The following is a 7,495-nucleotide window of genomic DNA, read 5'->3' on the forward strand; positions in this document are numbered from 1 at the left end:
TCTTTTGTACATGTGGTACACAGAGAAAACCAGCGTCAGAAGACCTGAGAGCTCTATTGGGCTGATATGCTAACAGAAGACCTGAGAGCTCTATTGGGCTGATATGCTAGCAGAAGACCTGAGAGCTCTATTGGGCTGATATGCTAGCAGAAGACCTGAGAGCTCTATTGGGCTGATATGCTAGCAGAAGACCTGAGAGCTCTATTGGGCTGATATGCTAGCAGAAGACCTGAGAGCTCTATTGGGCTGATATTCTAGCAAAAGGTCTGAACATATGCTGTGCCAGTGAGAGCTTCATAAACAAGCAGAAGGATCTTGAAATCTATTCTGAACTTAACAGGATGTCGGGTCATTCTGTCTCACCCTGTCCTGTCTCCCTATAGGTGGCGTCAGCTGTCACTCACCCTGTCCTGTCTCCTGATAGGTGGCGTTGGCCTCACCCTGCTCGTGGGGTTCATCCTCTACCGCAAACTGGGCTTGAGCAGACGGAAGAGTGGAGGACAGGAAGAGGAGGAAGAGGAGGAAGAGGAGGAGGAGGGGGGGAGGTGGAGGCGGAGGAGGAGAGCTGCTCTACTCAACCCTGCCCTAACGTCCGCCCAGCAGCGGGGCCTGGGTGGAGAGAGGGGGAGGGAGAGGGGGGGAGGTCTAGCCCTGGCTCCCCCAGGACAGGGGACCAGACCGATGCTCTCCAGCAGCCCCGCCCCCCCAGGCCACGCCCCCCCTCCCTGGGACAGACGCACGGACGGCGGCGGCAGCTATTTTGTCTGTCCTCACTGTAGCGCCGTAGCGTCCTCTGAGGGACAGAGGGCGGAGCCGTCCGCTTGGGGGGGGGGAGGGGCGGGTCTGCACGCGCTCAGACCGGGACAGGGAGGGGGAGGGGGGGCTCAGCCAATGAGAGCAGAGAGGGGCGGTGGTCCCAGGCCATCGGCCAGACAGCCAGGTCACCTCAGCCACACCCTCCCCCCCCCCCCCACCCCAGGGGGACTTGCCCCCCCACCATCAGAGCCCCCAACAGGGCTTTACCAACCCCAACCCCTCCCTCGGTCCCCCTGGCACCGAGCCTCCAGCAGGGGGCAGCAGACACCACTCCCGCCCCCCCCCATCTGCCCAGAGAGCCCCCCCCTCCTCCTCAACAGCCCCCCCCCACGGCCGCCTGAGAGCCGGCCTGACGGCCGACCACGGGACCCACACCGGCATGGTGGACCCCCACCAGACCAGCCAGCCCCCTGACCCCCACCTGACCCCTGTCCCTGACCCCCCCCTGACCCTCAGCTGTGTCCTCTGTCACAGGAACTACCCCTCCAGAGACTCAGGCTGGGGGGGGCAGTACCAAGGTGGTGGGCCGTGCCAGTGTGGACAGTACCAGGGTGGGTCGTACGGGTCATACCAGGGACTTTCCACCTCTCAGCTCCAGGACCAGAGACCCGCCCAGACATGGAGGAACCAGGATCCGAACCAGGGAGGGATCACCGCAGAGAGGAACCTGACCTTTGACCCGTCCGGCCCGTGGCGCGGGAGGGGGAGGGAACCCAAGAGGACGGTGGCCTTCCTGCTGGAACGTCCCGGAACACAGGCGACGGAGATCCCGATCCGCGGAGGAGAAGACGAGGAGACGGCCTATCACGGTGAAGGATGGCAGCACGAGGAGAAGAGGAGGGGAAGATCTGCCGGAAGGGTAGCAGAACAGAGGGAGAAGAGAAGGAAGCGCGGCTACGAGGAAGGTTCTGGAAGGTTCTCTCCAGGTCAGAAGAAGGTCCAGAAGGTCCAGAAGCTCCAGAAGCTCCTGAAGGTCAAGCTCAACCTGAACCCCCTGAGAAGGAGCAGGGTCCACCCTCAGAAGACACCGTCGCAACGGGGGGGGGAGACGAAGGAACGGGCAAGGAAACGAAAAGAACAGAGAACTAAAGAAGGGAAGAAGAAGAAAGGGGGGGAGGGGATGAGGGGGATGAGGGAGAGAGGGGAGGGAGGGAGGAGAGACAGACACGGTCGGGAGGAGGAGGAGGAGGAGGGAGGAGGGGAAGGAACAGAGAAGACGAGGAATGGAAAGTCTGATAACAACAAAGCGAAGAAGACGTCGAAGACGTCCACCACCACTAGGGCGAAGGGACGAGATGATGAAGAGGAGGAGGAGGAGGAGGAGGAGGAGGAGGAGGGAGAGGAGAAGGAACCAGCGCAGAAGAAGACATCTTCAAAACAGAAACAAAAGCCGCCGACCTCCAAACCGGCCCAGGACCGCACGGAACCCCGGAGAACCGGAGAGGCGTCTGAAGAACCCAGAACCGTTCTAGAACAGACGGAGGAGGAGGAGACTCCTCCAGAGCACCACATGTCACATGATCAGACCGGGACCGACCAATGGGACGCTAGCAGAGCTGGGGCTGGGGGCTCTGTGATTGGTCAATACCAACACAGTGGGCAGTGGGCCCCAGGACAGAACCCTGAGGAACCACAACAGCCTTATCACCATGGAGACAGTGGGGGGGTTCTTCTACCGAGGGACTTAAGTGACCCTGGACAGACCCACCCTGGACAGACTCACCCTGGACAGACCCACCCTGGACCCCCCCACCCTGGACCCCCCCACTCAGGACAGACCCACCCTGGACCCTCCCATCTTGCCCCTCCCCATGCTGGACAGACTCACCCTGGACAGACCCACCCTGGACAGACTCACCCTGGACAGACCCACCCTGGACCCCCCCATCTTGCCCCCCCCCACCCGGGACAGATCCACCCAGGACAGACTCACCCTGGACCCCCCCATCTTGCCCCTGCCCACCCTGGACAGATCCACCCTGGACAGATCCACCCAGGACAGACCCACCCTGGACCCCCCCATCTTGCCCCTGCCCACCCTGGACAGATCCACCCAGGACAGACCCACCCTGGACCCCCCCATCTTGCCCCTGCCCACCCTGGACAGATCCACCCAGGACAGACCCACCCTGGACCCCCCCATCTTGCCCCTGCCCACCCTGGACAGATCCACCCAGGACAGACCCACCCTGGACCCCCCCATCTTGCCCCCCCCCACCTCGCACCCCCCAGGACAGACCTCAGCTACCACCCTGCTCAGGGGGGAACCTTAACCAGCGCTGCTGTTGTTGCACCTGACGTGTATTACGGTGACACTGCACAACAAGCTCAGGCTCAGAGCCTCACTGGACAGGGAAGTATGGGTCCTCCATCCCTATTGGCCGACAGACCTCCACCTCCCCTCTCTGACATCATACCCACGTCCCCACTCGGTCAATATCCAGGCGACGTCGCGGGGGGGAGCTCCCCCGGTGCCCCTGGTCACCCGAGCCCCCAGCCCCCACCTCCCGACAGCCTGACCCAGGGCCCCGCCCTCGGCTCCTACCCTGCCCAGACCCAGGGCTCCTACCCTGCCCAGACCCAGGGCTCCTACCCTGCCCAGACCCAGGGCTCCTACCCTGCCCAGACCCAGGGCCCCGCGCTCGGCCCTGCCCAGGGACCAGCAGCCTTCAGTGGGCAGCAGGACCTCTCCCTGCTGCCCCCCCAGGCTCCTCCAGTTCCCCCCCAGGCTCCAGGGGAGAATCTGTCCAACGACAACAGCCTGGCCGCCCCCCCAGTCCCCCCCCCGGCCCCCCCGGTGCTGCAGGAGCTCCTGTCCCCCTCCGAGGACTCCTCCTCCTCCTCCCCCAGGAGGAAGATCAGACTGGTGCTCCCGGAGCAGAGCAGAGACGGCCCCCCCACCGCCCTGGACCGCAAGATCCGCTAGATCCAGGGACAGACTGCCACCCCCCCACCCTGGACCCCCCCACTACCCTGGACCCCCCCACACCTCCACTGCCCTGGACCCCTCCAGATCCGCTAGATTACGGCCGTTCCGCATTAGCTCTGAGAGCGCCGGAGCATCCACGTGTCCACTGCCTCTTGTCCAATCAAATGACTTGGTTCCATTATGACGTGGAACCCGGTGAACGCAGACTGGCCGCTGTCGTGCCAGATAGTGTCCGGTTGCCAAATTACTGTCCGGTTGATGTAATCAAACGCCATGACATCGCGTTAATTGCTATGCCGACGCTAGCATACCGGCAATGCTAATTTCACAATTAATTCGCTACGCTAATGTTACCGAGTTGGCTAGCTTAGCAAACAGACCCACTTCACACCAGCCAAAGAAGTGATAAATATAATTCCATAACTGGATACTACTTTGTTTCCAATCATAGCTAGCTAGCTTACTTATCATCTAGCAGCATGCCAGTAATTTGACTGAACCATTAGGGTTAGGGTTAAGTAAGCTAGCTAGCTACGATTGGAAACAAAGTATGTTGTATCCAGTTATGGGATTATATTTCTCACTACTTTGGCTGATGTGATGTGGGTTTGTTTGCTACCTCAGTTAACAACGAGTAGGTAGTTGTTTAGAGTTTACTCAGGAATATCTGGAGTGCTCGCGTCGGCATAGCAACAGACGCAACATCATGGCGTTGAAAGGCCTGATTTCAGAAACCCGGACAGATTCTGGCACCCGGACACTATTTGGCACGACAGAACCACTCTGGAGCTTTAGAACCCAGGCCAGACCAGACCAGACGGTTACCATAGAGACCAGACGGTTACCACCAGACGGAGACCAGCAGAGACACTGGAACAGCACGTGGTCACGTGACACGTTCTAATGCTTTGGTCCGCATGTCGGCAACCAATTAAAACATTCAGACTTTTCTTTTGAAACACGGAATTACGTTTCAAAGTTGTTGAGAATCACAACACAAACTCGCTATTCAAGCCAAAACACTGCAACAACGCAATGGATTGGGTGAGTAATCCCCACTGCTACCTAGTTAACTTCAACAATACTTTACATTGTTAGCAGGCTCACAAAACAAGCTGTGTTAGTTGACTAGCGACGTGTCATTGATTTTCAACAACGCAGAAATGTGTTCACGTTTTTCTGAAGAAAAGTCAGATCATTACATCGGATCTCGACATGAGGACCAAAGCATTAGAACGTGACACATGTGTAACTTATGAATGATAGTGTTATATAAGTAGGTGATATGATGAATGATAATGTTACAACCAGGGCGGCTGTGGCGCAGGAGGTAGAGCCGGCGTCTAATGATCGCAAGGTTGGCAGATCGGCGGTTCGAGCGCCGGCTGGCCACATGTCAAGGTGTCCTTGGGCAAGACACTGAACCCCAAATTGCTCCCAATGAGCCGGCCAGCACCTTGCATGGCAGCTTCCCGCCATTGGTGTGTGGATGTGTGTGTGTGGATGTGTGTGTGTGTGTGGATGTGTGTGTGGATGTGTGTGTCAGTCCATTTACCATTTAACAAGGTGATGTAATGAATGATAATGTTACAGCTAGGTGATATTATGTATAGAAGATGTGTTGGATGTTGTTAGTGAAGCTAGCCAACACGCTCACCTGTCTTCCTGTCAGTCCAGCGTGTGTGAAACTGAATGTTGTTTTTCACTGTCTGACTTAAGTCTGAATATTTTTATATTTTCAGTTTTACACAGCAGAAGTATGTGACGTATGCGTAACGAACGTGAAAATAAATGAAATTATACAACACCTCCCCTCAATACTGTACCCAGGGGAGGCTGGGGGAGGTAGAACACCAGGGGAGGCTGGGGGAGGTAGAACACCAGGGGAGGCTGGGGGAGGTAGAACACCAGGGGAGGCTGGGGGAGGTAGAACATCAGGGGAGGCTGGGGCAGGTAGAACACCAGGGGAGGCTGGGGGAGGTAGAACACCAGGGGAGGCTGGGGGAGGTAGAACACCAGGGGAGGCTGGGGGAGGTAGAACACCAGGGGAGGCTGGGGGAGGTAGAACACCAGGGGAGGCTGGGGGAGGTAGAACACCAGGGGAGGCTGGGGGAGGTAGAACACCAGGGGAGGCTGGGGGAGGTAGAACACCAGGGGAGGCTGGGGGAGGTAGAACACCAGGGGAGGCTGGGGGAGGTAGAACACCAGGGGAGGCTGGGGGAGGTAGAACACCAGGGGAGGCTGGGGGAGGTAGAACACCAGGGGAGGCTGGGGGAGGTAGAACACCAGGGGAGGCTGGGGGAGGTACAACACCAGGGGAGGCTGGGGGAGGTAGAACACCAGGGGAGGCTGGGGGAGGTAGAACACCAGGGGAGGCTGGGGGAGGTAGAACACCAGGGGAGGCTGGGGGAGGTAGAACACCAGGGTAGGCTGGGGGAGGTAGAACACCAGGGGAGGCTGGGGGAAGTAGAAGGTGTTTAATATGAATATAGTGTCTCTATTAAACACCTTATTTATCTCCAGAATATCTTCTGATCAAACGGTAGAGTTCATCAACTATCTGAGATTATATTATTATTATGATTATGATTATTATTATGATTAGTCTGCCGGCCCGCCACACAGCTACAGTGTCAGCTTGTCCTTGACCTCTGAACCCAGGGAGCTGTTAAAGAGGAGAGAGGTGATTGGCTGAGAGGAGGGTAGGAGGAGAGAGGTGATTGGGTGAGAGGAGGGTAGGAGGAGAGAGGTGATTGGGTGAGAGGAGGGTAGGAGGAGAGAGGTGATTGGGTGAGAGGAGGGTAGGAGGAGAGAGGTGATTGGCTGAGAGGAGGATAGGAGGAGGCAGCTGATTGGCTGAGAGGGTTAAGGTCGTTTATGCTGGGAGGAGGAGAGAGATAACAAAGCACTGTCTACACCTGTTACATCAACTGATCTATGGTCAGTAGATAACACACACACACACACACACACACACACACACACACACGCACACACACACACTCAGGTGTGCCACGTCGAACGCTCAGCTCTGCCCTGTCGACCTGCCCTCCGCCTGACTGCTCCTACGGCCGAGAGAGAGAGAGAAAGAGGGATGAAGGAGGGAGAGAAAGAGACGGCGTTCAGAGGAGGAGGGAGAGAGGAAGGGAGCGTGAGGAGGTATGAGGGAGGTAGAGAGGAGAAGGAGGAGGAGAAGAAGAGAAGGTTTGTGGGGTGCTTGACCAAGGGGCAGTTCATGGTGTTGTGTGTTGGTGTGCTGCTGGTCGGCCTCGCCATCGCCCTTGCTGTCTACTTCACCACCTCCTCCACCACCACCACCTCCACCTCCACCACCACCTCCTCCACCCCCACCACCCCCACCCCCACCCCCTCTGAAGGTAAGTCACGCTTGCTGGAATTCTGGAATCAGCGACTTTTCAACACTAGAACAGCCGTGTCTATGTTACCTACTATAAGAGCCGCCTCGGGGGTCAACTGACCATAGTCTTTACAATGGGAAGCTGCTACTTACACACAACGACCACTAGTTGGCTGGCTTGTAAATTAGCCTGCCTCCTACACAGAAAAACATCAAACCACTTTCATACTAAATTATCCTGATGTGATTTAGAGAATGTAAGGATCCTGGGTGGTAGAACGCACCTAGGACAAGTCATGAAAGGAGGGTCCTGAAATTTGATCGAGTGCAAAGATAGAACACATTTTATTACTCACAGGGGTCCTCATGGCTGATTGTGTTAACACAGGAGA

The sequence above is a fragment of the Nansenia antarctica genome (assembly GCF_963989245.1).
Source record: "Nansenia antarctica genome assembly, chromosome: 2".
Lineage (NCBI taxonomy): Eukaryota > Metazoa > Chordata > Actinopteri > Argentiniformes > Microstomatidae > Nansenia > Nansenia antarctica.